The sequence below is a fragment of the Dromiciops gliroides genome, chromosome 4 (genome assembly GCF_019393635.1).
Source record: "Dromiciops gliroides isolate mDroGli1 chromosome 4, mDroGli1.pri, whole genome shotgun sequence".
NCBI classification, from domain to species: domain Eukaryota; kingdom Metazoa; phylum Chordata; class Mammalia; order Microbiotheria; family Microbiotheriidae; genus Dromiciops; species Dromiciops gliroides.
In genome coordinates this window covers 333,575,727-333,595,950 of record NC_057864.1, presented here as the reverse complement: position 1 = coordinate 333,595,950, position 20,224 = coordinate 333,575,727, and the positions used below count along the sequence as shown (strand labels likewise).

At 37.5% G+C, this 20,224-nt stretch overlaps 1 long non-coding RNA gene across 1 annotated transcript; it reads left to right on the top strand.

Annotated features, from left to right (window-relative positions):
- The first annotated feature begins 856 nt into the window (after nucleotides 1-856).
- Nucleotides 857-19,714, top strand: LOC122726820. The gene is made up of 3 exons (XR_006352822.1): nucleotides 857-966; nucleotides 3,984-4,171; nucleotides 19,135-19,714. It is a non-coding gene; the product is annotated as an uncharacterized LOC122726820 (long non-coding RNA).
- Nucleotides 19,715-20,224: the final 510 nt, after the last annotated feature.

Sequence of the window (20,224 nt, the reverse complement as noted above, 5' to 3'; positions counted from 1 at the left end):
TAGGACCATTTAATAGTTATAATGGGACATCTTTCAAGATTTGTGAATGGGTTGTATTTCTGTTCACATCAATAATGTCAAATGTGATTTTCAAAAACATCTTCTCTTGTTGTCTCTCCATATGTTTGATGGCTACAGTGACCTTCCTTGTTTGCATCTCTCTCTTTTTGAAATGTATTTTGTTTGAGAAAGAAAAAAGGAAGCTTTATTTAATAAAAGATATCTAGTAAAAAAACCTACAAGGATATAAAGAAACACAATGGGAAAAGACTAATTTTCATGACACATGCCATTTCCTTAACTAATATTATGGAAAATACATCACATTTCATTCTAAAACTGATATTTATAGGGTACTTTATAATTTGCAAAGAACTTTTAAGTTATCTTCTCATTTGAGCTTACCAAAACTCCATGACGTAGGTATTGTAGGAATTATTATATCCATTTTTTCAGATAAAGAACTCAAGATCAGAAATGGTAAGTGACTTACCTATGGTCATGAAAACAACAATGATCTGAAACAGAATCTGAATCCAGATCTTCTTGACTCCAAGTCACTTTATCACTATGCCATATGACCTATACAAGATTAAACTTAACTGAAAATATGTAAATAGAAGGTACACAAGCTTACATTCCTCAGTAAATGAGATACCTGGAACATCATCATCAAGGTGTGATATGGTCATAGCGTCTGCTCCTTAGGAGGGGTAAGGGTTAAGATGTCACTGAATAATACCTGGATTGTGGTCCTCTCAGCTCTGGAAGACACTATAGCTATCACAATCTTGGAGCTAGAGGGCAGTATTTCCCCAGCAGTGAGAGATTGTGAATAACCTTCAGAGCAGACAAAAGAGAGTCTGCCTCAAGAAGTCTAATGCATAGCTGTGAGAGCTGCCAGTTGGAGTCAGAGGGAAGAGGCTGCAATGTAACAAAGCTGCTAAAGAGATGAAACCTGTAAAGGTAAGAGGGGGCTGTGTTATGAAGGACTTGGAATTCCAAACAGAGGAGTTTGTATTTGATTTTAGAGGTGATAGGGAGCCACTGGAGTTTATCGAGAATGTTTGTGTGTGTGTGTGTGTGTGTGTGTGTGTGTGTGTGTGTGTGTGTGTTTGTGGTTACATGATCATACCTGTGCTTTAGGAAAATCACTTTGGTGGCTGAATGGAAGATGGATTGGAGAGAGACATGAAGCAGACTGACCCACCAGCAGGCTATTGTAATAATTCAGGCACAAGGAGATGAGGGCCTGCACTGGAGTAGTGGCAGTGTCAGAGAAGAGAAGGTATTGTATTCAAGAGATGCTGCAGAAGTCAAATAGGCAGGCCTTGGCAACAGTTTTGATATGAAGGGTGAGAAATAGTAAGGAATCAATTATTTACCTAGGTTGTAAGCCTGAGGGAACCAGAGCATGATATAGCCCTCTACAATAATAGAGAAGGTAAGAGCCAGGGAGGGCTTAGGAGGAAAGATAATGAGTTCAGATTTGGATACGTTGAGTTTTAGACATCTGATTTGAGATGTCTGAAAGTCATTTGAGATGTGAGATTGGAGGTCAGCAGAGAGTTTAGGGCAGGATAGGTAGATTTGAGAATCATAAGCATATGGACGGTAATTAAATCCACAGAAACTGATGGGATTACCAAGCAAAGTAGTATAAATGAAGAAGAGATGAATGCCCAGGATAGAACCCTTGAGGAGGCTTATGGTTAGAGGACATCATCTGGATGAGGCTCTAGTAAAGAAGAAAATGACTTGTCTGATAGCTCAAAGGATAACCAGGAGAAAGTGGTATCCAAAACAGCTAGAGAACAAGAGGAGTCAAGGAGAGTGGGATCAATGGTGTCAAAGTCTACAGAATTCAAGGAGAACAAGAATTGAAGCTTTCAGATTAGACAGTTAAGAGATCATTGGTAACTTTGGAGCAAGCACTTTCAGTGTAATGGTAAGATTGGAAGATGGATTGTAAGAGGTTAAAAAGAGAGTGAGAGGAGAGAAAGTGGTGGTACCTATTGTAGGTAGCCTCTTATAGGAGTTTAGCCACAAAGGGCAGATAGAGATATAGGATAGCAGTTAGCATGGATAGAAAGATCAAGTGAAGGTTTTTTGAGGATGGGGAAGACAAGGACATGTTTGTTGGTGGTAGGAAAAGAACCAGTAAACAAAGAGTGACTGAAAATAAATGATAGGGTGGGGATGACTAGGGAGGGAAATCTGTTGCAGGAGATAGGATAAAATGAGATTGCTTGTGAAGGTAGAGGAATAAATCCACCTCTTCAAGTGAGACAGGGTGGAGAAGTAGAAAAGTGGCAGAAGGCATATAAATGATATGAGATGAGATAGAGGAGAAAAGAGGGAACTCTTGATGAGAGGCCTCATTTTTTCCTGTAAAATATGAGGCAAGATTCTCATCTGAGAGGATTGGAGAGTGGGAGACATGGGGCATTTGAGGGGGGATGAAAAGTTTGGGAAGAGCCACTGTGGAAAATGAGATATCAAGTTGATAAGGGTAGTATTTAAATAGGATTGCCTAGCAGCACTGAGGGCCCATTTGAGATTGTGTAACAGAAATTTGTAGTGGACTCAACCAGATCAATAGACCTATGCAATTTTATTCACCTACGTTCATCTCTCTCCTCTCTCCTCTCTCTCTCTCTCTCTCTCTCTCTCTCTCTCTCTCTCTCTCTCTCTCTCTCTCTCTCTCTCTCTCTCTGTTTCTGTGTGTAGGAGCAAATGGTAGGACTGATCCAAGGCTAAGACTTGCCAATAGGGTACAACAGACATTACAATAAAAGCAACTCAAGAGAAGATGACAATGTACAGTTAAGCTGATTCCCTAAGGGATCAAGGTGGGGAAAAGAGGAGAGAATAATTGTATATGAGAGATACCCTGGGAGAGAACTAAATGATCAAGAAATTGAAGGTTGGAGTATGGATGAAGTATAGAATTTGGTAAGGAAAGGCAAAAGAAGAAGTGGAAAGCCAATAGTTTATGTTTAGATAAGGAGATTAAATTTTTGAACATGGAGTTGATGCATATATGGGTGATAGCAGGATTAAGGGTATGACTATTTTGGGTGTGGCTGAGGTTGCATGGAGAAGTAGGTCATGGGAAGTAAGTAGGTTTAGGAATTGATTTTTTAGGGTATTTGAGCAAGATTTAGTATGTATAATGAGTTACCTAGTATTAGGGCAAGACTTGGAGAGGCAGGAGAGAAAAGTTATGAGATGGGTACCAAACTTCTTGAGAAGGGAAGAGAATTTACCTGGAGGTCAGTAGATAATAGTTATTGAGATTTCTATTGGATGGTAGATATGAATTTCAAGATCTTTAAAGGAGGAGAGGTTAGTGATTGACAGAGGCAGGGGGAGGACCTTAAATTATAAATGGAGAGCAACTGTTACAACTCTCCCACATCAACCAGTGAGCCAAGGAGAATGAGTAAAGGTGTAGCAAGTACTAGAAAGGGCAGGGAGGCTGTATAATGATGAAGGAATCAAGTCTTAGAATATCTAGAAAATGTAAGTGGGAAAAGAAAAAAAGATTTAGGATGAAGAGAAGTTTGTTGTCTATAGAAAAGACATTTCAAAGGACATAGTGAAAGTGGTGGATGGTGTTTGTTTGGAACTGTAGGGTGGAAAGGTGAAGGAAAGGGAATAAGAAATTGTATGATAAGGCATGGGTTTGGATGATGACTGACGGGTTCAGAATCATTGGGATGTGCAGGGTACAACCAGGTGTGAAATGTTCATCACTGAGTGCAAGGCACCACTCCTATTTTGAGAGGGAGCTGGAGATTTAGCTGCAAACAAATGGAGAATGACATGGAAGGCATACATTGAGCTACTGAGGTGAGAGGCTCCATTTGTTGTTTTACTACTCCTCTTTCCTCCATGACTAGAGATTAGGTAGGAAACAGTGCAGCAGGGGATGGAAATCCTGTTACTCACTGATTTTCCTCTTCCTCTTTCCTCAAAAGACAGGTGCAGAAGGAGATGGAAGGCATGAGGTCAAAGGGAAGCTTGCTCCTTTTTGTATTGGAGATTCTCCACATTCCAGTATGTAGATCATGTTGGCAGCTGGAACTGGAAGTTGCCTTAAAGAAGTCACTTTTCTGGCCTCTAAAATTCTTCCTTCAGGAGGCAGGGAGGAAGCAGATATAAACAGGTATTTCAGAGGGGTAGGTGGTGTTTGGTTGGAACTTAGGGGTGGCAAGATTGACTGAAATGGGAATAAGTTCCTCTTCTCACCTGGGGATGGGGACCAAGTAGGCACGGTGTGAAGTTTAAGTGTCCTGGTACTGGGGGAAATTACTTTGGGGCAGAAGAAAGTCCTCTGGCCTAATCCCTTGCTGCCTTCCCTCCTGGGACATGCATAACAAAATGGAAAACAGGGTCAGAGGAAGGTCTCCCTGACTATCTCATGCCTGTGGGTATATGTATGTGTATGTGTATGTGTATGTGTATGTATCTATGTATCTATACACATACACATATGTTTGTATATACATATTTGTATGCATTTATGTAATTAATTTATAGCTGGCAAAATAAAATGGAAGAAGTAGTTATCAGGAAATACAAAGAATAGGGCATGGGGATAGATCTTTGTACCCAACATTAAGAATTTACTTACCTAGATGTTCTGATCTCTTATAAATTTTATCAAATTTTTTTAGGTCTTTTTTGTTGTTGCTGTTGTTCCATTCTTCTTAGTCATATCTGACTTTCCATTACCCCATTTCAGTCTTGGCAAAAATACTGGAGTGGTTTGCCATTTCAATTTTCTGCTCATTTTACAGATAAGGAACTGAGGCAAACAAAGGTAAATGACTTGTGCCACCTAGCTGCCCTTATTTTTTTCCTTAGTTTTCCTAAAAATACCCCAGAGAGAGTGATCTACATGGACACAGGCTCATTTTATCCATAGGCTAAAGGATGAGATAATTTTTGTAGCCAGGTATGGGCTAATTGGATTCTGGGAGTCCAACGAATGTCTACAGTCTACAGTGAAAAAGGTGGTGAAGGTAGAAGCAGGGCCATCTGGGAACCTTATATCTTTATGCTACCCTGTGGGAGAAGAAGAGCATGGTATGCAAAGAATGAACTCTTTTATCCATGGTGGGAAGAGAAGAAAAGAAAGAATGAGTATTTACCCAACTATTCCTTTTGTATTGATTTTTATTCCCCCTTTCAAATTATCACCTTCCATGAGATTAGTTTTGTTTAGGATTGATGCTAATTTATTCCCACAGGTGTGTTAAATATTGTTAAAAGGTACTATAGATAATAGGACAACTAGGTTACACAATGTATAGAGTACTGGACCTGGAGTTAGGAAGCCCTGAGTTCAGATCTGAACTTAGACACTGACTAGCTATGTGACTATGTGCAAGTACTTTAGCTCTGTGTGCCTCAGTTTCTTTATCTGCAAAATGATCTGGGAAAGGAAGTAACAAACACTCCTTATTTTTTGCCAAGAAAGTCCCCCCAAAGAGGTCACAGACTCAAACATGACTGAAAACAACTAAATAACAATAGACAATGGTGTAATATAAAAATTTTTACATTGTTTCTTTGATAATGGCCTCATTTCTCAAATACAAGGGAAATTGAGTCAAATTTATAAAAAAAAGAGACATTTTCCAATTGATAAATGGTCAAATGATATGCAGAGGCAGTTTTCAGAAGAAGAAATCAAAGCTATCTATAGTCATATGAAAAAATGATTTAAATCACTATTGATTATAGAAATGCAAATTAAAACATCTCTGAAGTGCTACCTCACACATCAGAAATTACAAATGCTGGAGAGAATGAGGGCAAATAGGTACAGTCATGAACTATTGGTGGGGTTGAGAACTGGTCCAAACATTTGGGAGAAGAATTTGGAACTGTGCCAACAAGGTCTATAAATAAGCACATACCCTTTGCCCCGGCAATACCACAAAAAGATCTGTACCCCAAATAGATCAAATAAAAAATGACGGGGACCTATATGTACAAAAATATTTATAGTACTTCTTTTTGTGAGAGCAAAGTATTGGAAATTAAGAAAGAAGTGAGCAGAACAAGAGGACACTGTATATAGTAATAGCAATATTGGGTTTTTTTGTTGTTTTTGTTTTTTTGTGGGGTAATGAGGGTTAAGTGATTTGCCCAGGGTCACAAGCAATATTGTTTTAAGAATGACTAAACAAAGAAGTTATTTTGTCTAATATAAATACAACTTATAAATATGACTGACTTGGGGCAGCTAGATGGCGCAGTGGATAAGCACCGGCCCTGGATTCAGGAGTACCTGAGTTCAAATCCGGCCTCAGACACTTACTAGCTGTGTGACCCTGGGCCAGTCACTTAACCCCAATTGCCTCAACAACAACAACAAAAATAAATAAATAAATATGACTGACTTGCCTAGGGTCACACAGGCATCATGTGTCAGATTCAAAGCCATAGGTTTTCCTGGCTGTGAGATCAGATTTATGTCTACTATACAAAGTTGTTTCTGAAATAAACCAAAAAAGAATAAAATAAATACACAAGTGGAAAGGAGACTAGGATAAGATCTATACATGTACTAACATAAAAACAAAATAAAGAGGAGTGTTCCAGTTTGGTACACTAGAAGCTTAACCTCTCATGAGGGTTATACAGAGTCTAAAGAAAAAATGTTTAAGAATATGTATCAATCATCAATATCATAATTAATCATATATGCATGCAAGTATTTCTATGTTTTTCTAAAATCACTGAGCTCATAATTTCTTATAGCACAGTAGTATTCCATCACAATTCTGTACCACAACTTGTTCAGCCATTCCCTGATTGACAGGCATCGCTATAATTTCTAGTTCTTTGTTACCACAAAGAGAGCTGCTATAAATATTCTAGAATATATAGTTCTTTTCCTTTTTACCTATTCATCTTTGGAAAATGACCAAGGGGAGGTATCACTGGGTCAAAGAGTATAGGTACTTTAATAACTTTTTGGTCACAATTTCAAATTTCAAATTGCTCTCCAAAATGGTTGGATCATTTCATAATTCCATCAATAATGAATGTGTCCCAATTTTTCCATATCCTCTCTGACATTTGTCACTTTCCCCTCTTTTCATTTTAGCCAATCTGGTAGGTGTAAAGTTAGACATTAAAATTGTTTTAACCTTCATTTCTCTAATCACTAATAATTTAGAGCATTTTTATATGATTATAAATTGTTTTGAATTCTTCTTTGGAAAACTTCCTGTTCAAATCCTATGATCCTTTATGAATTGAGGAGTGACTTGCATTCTTACATATTTGACAAAGTTCTTTATATATTGTAGATATGAGACTTTTTTTCTGATTAACTATCTATAAATCCCCCCCACACTGTAATTTTCTGCTTTTCTTCTAATCTTGGTTATATTTATTTTATTTGTGCAACCCCTTTTTAATTTAATGCAATGAAAATTATCCATTTGTACCTAATTTTGCTATCTCGTGTTTATTCATAAATTGTTCACATATCTATGTCTGATAAGTAATATATTCCATGTTCTAATTTTCTTGTAAAATCTCTCCTTGTACATAGGCCATGTATCCATTTTGACCCTATCTTGGTAAATGGGTGTGAAATACTGGTCAATACCCTGTTCCTGCCATACTGCTTTCCAGTTTCCCCCCAAATTTTTACCAAATAATGAATTCTTATCCCAAAATCTTAAGTCTTTACACTTGTCAACACAAGGTTATTATGTTTATTTACTGCTTTAAATTGTATGCCTACTCTATTCCTTTCTATTTCTTTGGCAATACCAGATAGTTTTGAAAATTACTGCCTTAAAATACAGTTTAAGATCTGATACTAATAAACCTCCTTCCTTTACATTTCCCCCCATTTTTTCTTTTGATATTCTTTGATATTCTACCCCTGTGATTGCACATATTTCTGTTCCCAGGATGGGTTGAAGTCACAGGAAGCACAATCCATTTTCAGAGAAGGTGGTATCTTGTTGTGTCCATTTCACATTCTTTCTGCCTCTGCCATCCCCTGCCACACCAACATGAGAAATTCTTTAATGACATCCTTTAACATTATCTTCTTGGGAAAATCCCACCTTCCATCTGCACTGACCTCAGTCTCTCTCCTCTACTGCTTTTACACTGTTATCCCATAGTCTTGATACTTAGTAAGTAAATGAAAAACCTATTTCTTCTCACTCCAAGGGTAAACTGTTTTGAATCTTCAATTTCCCTTGGTTTCTTTCTTCGCTTCTCCCTGCTTGTTTATCTTCCCAGAATGTCTTCTTCTCAGTGAAGTATTGATTAACTTGTGGAGGACCATGGAATTTAGACCACAAACTATTAGGGTCTTTCTTCCTGATTCTTTAAGATCTTTTAAAAAAGCTTTGACCCCTTAGATCCTTTTTGTCCCATGATGAACCCTCTGTTTTGTTTCTTTTATCTCTTAATGTACTTTTATTATTTTTTAAAGAGTCTAGAAATATGATAAAGTGACTTTCATTACTAAGTCTTTTCAAGATAATTGAACTTATTTGCTTATATTTTGTTGCTTTTGTTTGGAGTCTTTGCAAGTCAAGAATTCCATTTCTTTCTTTCTCCATCTCTCTGGCTCTCTTTCTCTGTTTCTCTTTGTCTTGGTGCCTCTCTCTGTATCTCTCTGTTTCTGTCTTTCTATGCCCAATAAGGCAACACTTTAAATAGCTATCTCGCTGAAATGAAGGATATATTATTTTGAATTTATTTTAAGCCCTATTGCTTTAAAAATATCCCTGTTTCATTTCCTGACATTATTGGATTTTATTTTTACTTTATCTGAAATCAAAATTGCAAGCCTTTCCCCCCAAAAATAATTTGGTTGAAGCATATTAACTTATTTTCCATCCTTTAAATTTCACTGACTATATATATATATATGTATATGTATATATATAATATTTTTATGCACATCCACCCAAAATTATCCATTTCTCCATTCTTTTTTCTTTTTATTGGTGGGGTTTAATACATTTACATTTTAGTTTATAATTTCCCTTCCTTTAAACTTGTATATATTTTTCTTGTTTTCTTCTTCTTTGTTCTGGGGTTTGTTTTCCTTTTTCCCTCTCCTCCAAACAAGAATAAGAACAATAGCAATAATAGTAATAACAATCTGTTTCCAACTGCCTCCTACTCTATACCTTGTCCAATTCCAAATTACTTGAGTTTACTTTCATTGTTATTCTCTTTTTTACCCTTCTTTCTCCAATTTAGATAATAATACAGAACTGAATTCTCTTTGCCTCCTGTATCTCATTCATTTTACTAATTTCATTGACATTATGTTGTAATACCCCTTGAGAAAATGTTTCATTTTATTCTTTTTCCTTATACATTCTTCCTTCTAGTGTATAACATCATCTAAAAGCTTAGGAAATGATTTTGTGCTTACTTCATCCTTTCTTGTTCTCTCAGTTGTCCTTATATGTGGGGATTCTGGAGAATATTACCATAACTCTAATTTTTAATAATCCCCTCATTGATTAGTAGGATTTTAAATCTCCCCTCTCCATTTAAAAATATTTCTCCTCAGGAATATAAATTCCTCATGAATACTGAGTCAAGAAGGAGACAGTAGGGCATGGGGGACATTGTTATATTCCTTTGGGTCTTAGAGACCTGGTACCTGTTCCTTGATTTTTTCCCCCCAGCATTAGTGTCTTCCTTAATGTCAAAACATCCTCCTACTGGACTTTAATCCTGATTAATAAATATGGCACTAAATTGAAGAGCCATTATGCAAAATTCAAAGTTTAACTGTAAGGCAAAAAACAAACACAAAATGCCCTCTCAATGCTGACAAGTTTTTGATGAAGTATAATGGTTAGTTTCAATTTGCATTCATTCTTATTTTAAAAAATTCCATCATTATATTATATTTCTTCTATGTCATGATGTCTCTTTGATTTTTTTTTTTGCAAGGCAATGATAGTGATTTTCCCAGGGTCACAGACCTAGTAAGTGTCAAGTGTCTGAAGCTGGATTTGAACTCAGGTCCTCCTGAATCCAGGGCTGGTGCTTTATCCATTGCATCACCTAGCTGCCCCCCCATGTTATCTCTTTCTCTCTCTCTCTCTCTAGTCATCCTTTTCTACCTGCCAGCTTGGGATCCTTTACTTTAGGGAATACTTTTGGGGAATAAAAGTAACTAAAAAATAGGACTTATTTTCAGGATGATTGAATTGATGTTTGTATGCAATGTTTTTAATTAATTAATCTAATTTAACCTTTTAAAATGTCACCCTTACTTCCAGCCAAAGTCATAAATATGACTTTTTACTGATTTATTTTTAAGAACCTCTGCATTTGCTTTCAGCACTAATTTCACTTTAGAGGAATAAGAAGGAAATTGTCTTTTTAAAAATACACTTTAAAATTTTGTGGGTTTATTTTTTTTTTTGCTAAGACTTGCTGAATTTTTCTGTTTTCCTGAGTTGATGGCAACATTATGTTTGCATGGGCCCAGTATTGTATCTAGCATTGGGTGACTTAAGGTTTCTCTCCAGAGTGCTAAAGTTTAGATGACACTGACAGACCTTTCACTTCTTCACATGGTCAAAATAATTGGTTTTAAAATATAGTTAGCAAGAAAAATTAACTAAAGTAGGCAGCTACATAAGGTAACATCATGCTTTCTATACTAAAAGCTGTACCTTGGATGAAATTCTCTCTAGCTTGGCCTCAACCTATTCCCTTCTCCAACTTACCAACCTCAGTAGTAGCAAAGCAGCATCCTGGGATCTTATGGAGGATTTACCCCTAATTCTAAAGTGGAGTGTCTTGAGGATACAGCTCTCATGAGGCCTTATGATTTGAATCCTGAGATCATTCCCTTAAATCTTCATCACTCCCCAAAGATTACAGAGATAATAAGAGAAAGGTATGATATATGATTACACAAGAGGTTCGGAGTTGTATTCAAGATTTGAATATGGGGAATAAGGATATATTGGCAGAACTAAGCTGGGCCTTAAAGAAAAGGCATGAGATATGCATGGAATTTGTGTGTGTGTGTGTGTATGTGTGTGTTTGTGTGTGTGTGTTGGTACAGGGGAAGTGGGGGGTTTTGGGTAGTATTCTAGGTATTGAAGTGAGGCTTATTTCTTCTTTTTGGTCCAAGTCAAAACTAATAATTATAGTGGTTTTGAAGACCCTTAAAGTTATAGAGAATGTACTATGCCTGGTTTTCTGAATTTCTTTTCTTCAATATTTTTTCTCTTGACTTTTTTTTCTCTCCCCTGGGCTGTCTAGCCTGTTCAAAATCTTATTTCATGTTCTAAACTTTATCAGTTTCTTAGACAAATAGGTTCTATTCTATTAATTTACATCCCTTGGTGTTTAGTAAGCTTTACTGGCAACTCTGCTTTAACTTGTTGATAAAAAGAGGAAAAACTTTCCAATTAAGGATCCTGAATTGCCAAAACCCACCACTGTTCTTTCTCTACCCAATACAATCACCTCAGTAGGCTTAAGTATTCTCACACATGGATAAATTCTAGTCATAGAAGAGAATATATAAGTCCCCAGGAGAAATATTACCTCACCCCAGACATAGATTTGCTTCATAGTTCTCTTGTTGTTGGCACCTTGATGACTTTAGAGGCACCTGGGGGTAGAGTGGCTAGAATGCTGTGTCCAGAATCAAGAAGATCTGAGTTCAAATCTGGCCTTGATCCTGGTCAAATCCCTTAACCTCTTTTCCCTTTAGTGTCTCCAACTGCAAAATAGGAAATAAAATTAACAGTTACTTCACAGGATTATCATGAAGATTAAATGAAATAATTGTTTAAAACATATAGCATAATGCCTGCCACATGGTAGACACCATACACATTCTTCTCTTATTTCCTTGAATTGCTTGTCATGCTATATTTCGCCTTCCTTGGCTTTTGAAACCTGTCTAACCATTAATGAACAGTTTGACTGCTTGGGTTCCTAACTCCATCATCCTGAACTCTTGCCTTTACTGTGCAGAGTTCTGATCTGCTTCTTCTAATCTACATTCTCATACTAATGTCTCTCTGTCTTAGCAAACTCATAATCTCTGCTCCTCCTCTACTGACAGGATATGGTGGTGGCAATGATTTCAAGAGTAGTTGCTCAATTCAGTTCATGCCACAAGAAATAACTGAAGTCTAGGCACTGGGGAACTAAAATCAAAGTACTGCATAGCCCTTGCCTTCAAGCAGAATGTATTCCAAAAGGAGATAAAATAAATGCACAGATAATAATAATGTGTATCACAAAATGATAGATAAATACTTAAGAGAGGTCTAGGGTAGTATGCAAAATCTTAATTAGAGATCACTTATCGCCAGGTGGCTAGGGAAGGTGCTTTCATGTAGGAGACAGAAACTGAACTAGGTCTTAAAAAAGGAAATAATTTCAGCAGGTGAAGGGGTGTGTGTGTGTGTGTGTGTGTGTGTGTGTGTGTGTGTGACATTCTATGTAGTAGACACTGCAATGTACAAAGGAGTAGAAACAACCAAGGGCACAAGAGAATGGAAAGGCAAATTGCTCATCTTGGCTTAAAACTTGAGTATTTGGAGTAATATAGAATAAGGGGGAAAAGATAGGTTCAAACCAGATTGTGAGACATTGAATTCCAGGCTAATTTAATTGGGGAACCACTCTGTAAGATTTAAAACAGGAGGGTGATCTATTTATTGGGAAATTTACTTTGGCAGTGTTATGAATGCTAGATTGGATACTAATCTTTCTATCTATCTATCTATCATCTATCTATCTATATACCTATCTATCTAATATATATATATATATATATATAATAGTTCAGATAAGGGATAAGATAGCATCAGAAAGAGCTATGATGATGATAGTCGGAGTGGAAATGAGAAAATCAATCAAGATATATCATAAAGACAAAATGACCTGTTCTTGGTTGCTGAGTTGGACATAAGAGGAGCAGTAAGAGTCCAGGATAACACAGAGATAATAGAGAGAATAATCATATCATCAGTAGAAACAGAGAATTCAGTAAGAAGGATTGGTTTAAAGGAGAGAAGAAAATGCTTTTGATTTTGGACATGGTGAATGATTAAGTCATTGATCGGAATATTCATGGATAATCCAATTGGAGATGCACAGTAAGAAGTTGGAAATATGGGACCAAAGTTCAGAAATGAGGACAGGGCCACAGATGGGGATTTGGGAAACACCTGCTGAGGAGATAGTTGAAGCCATGTCCATGCATGACGTCACCAAAGCAGAGGTTTCTGGTAGAAGATTCACATTTGGTGAGTTGGAGGATAAGAAAAACAAAGGAAAATTTTAAAAAAGAGAGCTCTGAAAGGGAGGATAAGTACCAGAATACACAGTAGCAGAAAGAAGAGGTCATCAACAATATTGAGCACTTCAGAGAGGCCAAGGAAAATGAGAATAGAAAAAAGCCCACAGGATGTTGCAAATTTAGTACTGGCTGGTTAGAGTGTTTGGACTAGAGTGGAAGAACTGGAAGCTCAAATACAAGAATTTGAAGAATGAGTGTATAGTGAGGAAGAGGAGGCAGAAAATTCAAGACTATTATTATTATTATTTTTTTAAGTTTGGCAGGGGAGTGTAAGGAAAGTGATGGACCCTAGCTGAAAGTGGAAGTTGGGTCAAAGGAGTGATTTTTTTTTACTGTGGCTAGTAGGTGTTTATATGACCAGTGCCTGGTCCTGTCTAGCAGTCAGGAACCTGAATATGTAGCTATCATTCAAATGTTGATCCCCCTGTCATGTGCACCACTCAAAATCATATGACCCATATGGTGCTCTGAGGTACTGGCTCCTTGTTTCTCAGTGCACCTGTCATTTTTCTACTTGGTGGCATTCTTTTATAGATAATTATGTTTTGTTGTCTGCACAGGGATGTGGGTTAAATAAGTTTACCAAGAAGATCAATGGTTCATAACCCTCCCACTATTCCCCCTTTGACTAATTCATCCCTTCATCTTTTTTTTAATTCTTGTTCCTTCTAAGTTCAAATATAAATATATATGTTTGAATGACATATTTCAAAATAGTGAAAATATATCAAAGCAACTTGAAGTCAATACTCCCACACTGTGCTTTTCCAGTCTGAAAATGATCTAGTCCCTGTGCCAGCCCTCTAGCCATAGGGAGGTAGGCTCTAAAATCCAAAGTTCGATGCCCCATCACTCTCAGAGGAGAAGGAAGAATATCCACCTAAGGCCTTTCATTGACAATAGACCATGAGAAAATAATGGGATTTGGCAGATGTCCAAAGGTCGCACATGGAGATTGATTTAGAATTGATTCAATTAAGTGAGACTGACTGAGAGACTGACTGAGAACCTACTTAAAGTTAATTAAATTGAAACCACACCAGGCTGGCCCTAAATAGGGTATTGTTCTCAGAAGCTAAGGACTTTGAACTCAAGGAGACCACCCTAAAATACAGTGAACCGATCTAACCAATCAGCTTGAAAGATGGCCTCTTTCAGGGAGAGAGGCAGGAAATAGGAAGTAAGGCTGTCTCCCTGGTTCTGTTTTATTTCTGTGGTGGCAGGGAAGGAGAAGAAGGAGGCCAGGCTGAACCCTTGGGTAGATAGGCTTCTTCTTAAACTTTCTGAACTCCACGTGTTCTCTCTTTACTATTCTTTAATAAATGCTTCATGCCCAAAGACTGGTGCTAAAAGCTTCTAATTTAAGGCAACCACACAAGACTAGTAAAGACCAGAGACCTGGGCTGGGGGTGTGAGAGGGGGAGATGAGACAAAAAAGGCCCTTGATCTGAGTGTCAAAGGAACTAGGGATTCCAAGACTTAGATGTAAAGTGCTTCCCATGCCAGGGATGGAAGACAACCTATACAAAGACAAGGAGATGAAAGATGGAGTGTGTGATGAACAGTAATGAGGCCAGTTTAGCTAAACCATAGAGCACATGAAGGGAAGTAATGTATTGAGACTGGAAAACTAGTTTGGGGTAAATTTCTAAATACTATATAGAGCAGATTAAATTTAATTCTACAGGCAATAGGGAGCCACAGGAATTTATTGGCTATAGGGGAATGACATGGCTAGATCTGAGCTTAGGAAAAACACTTTGTAGTTGTGTGAAAGATGGATTGGGAAGGGAAGAAGCTGAAGGCAGAGAGATCAATTAGGAAGCTGCTGGAACAGCCCAGGTGAGAGGTAATGAGGGCTTCAATTAGGTTGGTGACTGTGTGAAAGAAGGATGATATGAGAGAGTTTGAAGAAGTTGGCAGCTTCTCTTTCTATAATTTCACCCTGTCCTTTTAATACCAGTCAAGACTAAGAGAATTTCTCCCCACAAGACATAAACTGTAGTCTGTATAACTTTAATCAATCAGCATTTGTTAAGCAACTACTATGTGCTAGACAGTGTTAGGTGCTGGAGAATCAAAGAGAGAAATGAAATGGTATATAGAAAATAGTTTCAGTGGGGGTGGGGTGGGGAAGAACAAGCAATTAAGGGATCAAGAAATTGATAACATAAATGAGAGGAATTGTCTTTATTGTGTTAGATAATGGCCTTATATTATCTTGCATAATTTAAATGCTATGTATCTTCCATTATCCTGAACCACTATATATATATATATATATATATATATATATATATATATGTGTGTGTGTGTGTGTGTGTGTGTGTATAAATACATATATACATGTATATATACACATATAAAAGATAGTGATAATCTAGTGTTGACATACATTTGCAAATTTAATATTTAATAGATTTGATTGGTATATAGTACCCAGATGATTATTTTCAACTTGAATTTGTTATGTTGTCCACTAGAATACAGAAGCTACTTTAACATGCTGTGAGTCCTGAGTGAATAGGAAGATTTTATTTATCCTTATTCCCTTACTGCAAAGCGAAATAATTATTCAAAATGTTTGGCAGTAAAAGGAGAGACAAATCAATTCTGTGAAGCAAATTAGTTTATATGATGTGGTATAATGTTAAGCATTCCTTTCCATGTTTGGAGCCCTCCCCTTCAATAACTTTTATGCACCTCCTCCATTCCCCCTTTTTCCCATGGTATATGAGGGGAGCCTATTGGGAAAACTAAGTATGGTGAGACCATAATTAAAATTTTGTATCTGTGAAAGAACATTAGGTGGTTTTTAAAGCAATTTTCTTACAATTTTCATGTTAGGAACAATGGGAAGAACCATCTTTGTGTTTTTCTTTATCTAGACAATATAATGGTAGACATGCTGTTTTATGATGCTAGTTTTTCTCTGAATGCATTATTATTGCTGCTGGCAGCTTATTTAAGTATTTTATGGAATGATATCATTTAGCTTGTATGTACCCTAAAGCTTTTTTGATTGAAGGGCTCAATATAAAAAATACATTAGTGATCCCCTTTTTGTACACTGGAGAATTCTGGTTAAATACCCTTCTTAACAATAAGTAGTGAACAAAGTTATGATGCCTTCTGAATTCCTTTCCCTTTACCTCCATCTACCATAGGTCAATTCCTTATCAGAGCATCATAAATCTAGAGGTAGAAAGGACCATAGAATTTTTATAGAACATTTTATAGTTGAGGAAACTGGGGTGGTTAAATGACTTGCTCAAGGTAATAAATATCAGAGACAGGATATGAATTCAGCTCCTCTATCTAGAGAGCTCCTATTCTTTCCACTGTGCTACAGAGTCTTCTTTCAGAGATTCTAGTTTCTAGTTATTTTATGCACCAGGCAATAATTTCTATGGAAATAGGAAAGTAGAGGGATTGGAAATAAGCCTATTACTCCCCAGCCAAATACATTAAATTTTTGGGGGGTATTGGAGCAGGAAGGAGAAAATGGAATGAATGAATAAGTGATTGTAAAAGCGATTATTAAGCACATGCTATGTGCCTGTAATTTTGCTGCGTGCTGGGGATACAAATAGGGAAAGAAAGTCCTTGCCTTCAAGAGGCTCACATTTTATTAAGGAAGACAACACATATGATATAGTTGTGGTAATGGAAGAATTCTTTGGACTGGGAAGAAAGAAAGATAGTGAATGTAACTATAGGGAAATTGATTGACATGACCTTCCCAGGCATAGGTAGTTGGACTTGATTACTAGTGCCCAAAATAAGCAGTGGAAAGGAGGGCTGGGACAGTCATATGCTAGGAAGATGACAGGAGAACAGCAGTGTGGTGGGTTTGGGTTGAGCTAGTTATGGAGAATCCTCACTAATCAGAGAATACAATCCCCAAGTGGGAGCTCCTAACTGCTATTTCTAGAATTATGGCCATCAGTCACACTGGTCTCTTTTTATTTGATGCCTTCTCAATCTTTAGCATACTGTCAGTATCAGGAGGGAGAAGAGAGCACCACAATGCAGAGAGGCAGAAGATGACACACATTGTGTCTTGTCCTGCATATGATACATTCCTCTGAGCAAAAGTAGGGAAGCTGTAGTGAGCTTGGTTTCTTTAATCTCTTAGTTTTCTCTCCTTGCATCATCACTGTGACAGGTCATCATAAGGTCACAGGTCTAGGAACCTTAGAGATCCCCCAGTCCTGGGGATTTATAACCTGATGTCCGAAAATAGATTTCAAGGAGTTTGTAAATTTGGATGGGAAAAATAATTACATTTTTATTTTTCCTAAGCTCTAAATGAAATTTAGCATTTCCTTCAATTCTTTAAAAACATTACTCCAAGAAAGGGTTTATAGCTTACCAAAGCTTAACTAAAAAAGGCTAAGAAGTCCTGACCTAGTCCAACCTTTTATTTTATAGAGGAGGTAATTGAAGACAGAGGTTAAGAGACTTGCCCAAGCTCAGCCAAAGTAGTAAGCATCAGAAGCAGGTTTGAACCTAGGTCCTCTGACAACAGAATTAGTGTGTACTGGTTCAAGCATACAATTCATGCTGTATGCAACCCACACACAATGCATATCACAATGAGAAGAATAAGGAAATAAAGATGAATGCTGTGATCAAATATGACCTAGACCTGACCATTTGAGCTCTATCAACTCACTTCTTATCCCTAGAGTGTAACATTGGCCATCACCTAGATGTGAAAGGCAGTGTCTTTATATAGTTGGGGGAATTAATATCCCTCACTCACTTGTAAAAATATCATCAGTTGGTCTAGTCAATCCTTGTCACTAGATACTATTGTCAGTGGTGAGACAAATTAAGAGAAATAAACCTATTAACATGCAGTTATTAAGTCTTTTCCATGTGCCTATTCCTATGATAGGTACTGGGTATACACATACATAAATTAAAGTACTACTCAAAATGATTACATTCTAACAGAGGAGCTTAAATTAAAGGAGCGTGATATAATATTAGACTCTAAGAATTGGAGGACTCCTTATCTCATCCATCCTGTATTAAGCAGAATCTCTTCCATGATATGACTGGCAGTTATCATCAACTCCCTGCTTGGATACCTCCAGGCAAAGGGAACTCAGTCTCTCTGCCTCAAAGGCAGATCATTCCACTTTGGGACAGTCACATTTATTAGGAGTTATGTTAAACTGAGTTGTATAACACACCCAGTTAATAGTTGTTGGATTTGGGGACAAATAAATTATAGACTAATTCATGTTTCGATAATATGATTGAAAAAGTGTATTGTTTTCAATAAGATGAAGGACTAGACATCATAAGCATTGTTGGCACCCTTTTTCCTTATATGAAAACTGAAGCCCACAGTGGTTAAAAATTTTGCTTAAGTTCCCACAGCTCCCTTTGAATGTGGTAGCTGGGAAGGTCAGTCTGGTCTTAGGTGTTTATACAAAATTAGGGAGTGAAGAATTCAGGGAGAGTGAGTGAGAATGTAGAGGTTGGGAACTGAATAAAGTGGGTTTAGGATTTGCACTAAGAACAGAGATAATGGTTTTTAATAGGAAGTATGACTGTGTTTTATGGTTGAGGAGTTGTGGTATATTTTGGAAGACATCTTAGAGGAATTGTTTGCCCTTCATTTTTGAAGATGACCAGTGATATCTCAATGTGGTGGGTAATGTTTTGATTTGAGTGTGAATTGGATTTAAGTGAGGCAGAATTAATTGTACAAAAAGGGTGACAGAGTTGCACAAAGTCATCAGCCTCATTCTCTTTTCCAGAATCATCAAAGTCCAGTGGCAGGACAAAGATCAAGATGACTGGTTATGGCCTGTGATGCAATGGATGACCTTGGCATCTTCAATGTCTGACCAAGCTCTAAGCACTCCTCGATGCCTGATTCAGCTACCTGCATGGCTATCGGAACAAATTGTTCTCATCCACCCATTCCACCAGGGGAAATATTCCCATGCTTGGAGTAGACATTCCCTTAACTCACTGATGGGTTGGATGCCTGTCAGTTACTCTCAATCTGGTTTTTAGCCTGTCTGCTTAAATGGTTTTACTGGTGTCAACCTGACCAAACCAGCCTGTAATCTGTGGATAGCTGGAGCCAAACAGCACATGCTAGAGATAAGAGAGTTTGGACTCAAACGACAGTTTAATTTCAAAGTGAGGGAAGCAGCTTACAAGCAAGGAGGCCAATTAGACACATGTGCCAGGGCCTCACCCCTAGTAGGGGGACCTGAGGCACCACAGGTGGTTGAGCAACCCTGAAAAGGGCTCAGCAAGTCCTCACACCAGAGGTGCTAGCTTGCTCTCTCTCTCTCTGTCTCTCTGTCTCTCTGTCTCTCTGTCTCTGTCTCTGTCTCTGTCTCTGTCTCTGTCTCTGTCTCTGTCTCCTTCTGTTTCTCCTCTCTCTGTCACTTTGTCTCTCTGTCTCTCTCTCTCTCCTTCCTCTCTCTTTTGCCCTCTCTCTCTGTATTCTTTCTCTTGCACTCTCTGCTCAAATGACAATCCTCCATGAAATCTTCCCTGCTTTATATATCTGTCAGTAAGAACCTTCCCCCTCAATACTCATGGAGCTCACAATTTTGTAATCTGAATGCACTTATCATATGATATTGTTGACTATGGTGAAGTATTTTGGTCTTTTTTTTCTGTATTAGACTGTAAGATGATTGAGAACAGATAAGATAACTGTCTTATCTAAATTTTTATCTCCCCCATTCCCCACTACCCTAATCCTGGCACTGTTAGTAGAATGCTCTATATTCCTTTGCTTTTGCTCAGTGTTTTTTGGGTTGGGCTCCCATACTATATTATTAACCTACTTAGCTCACAGTTCACAAACACTCCTGAGCATTTTCA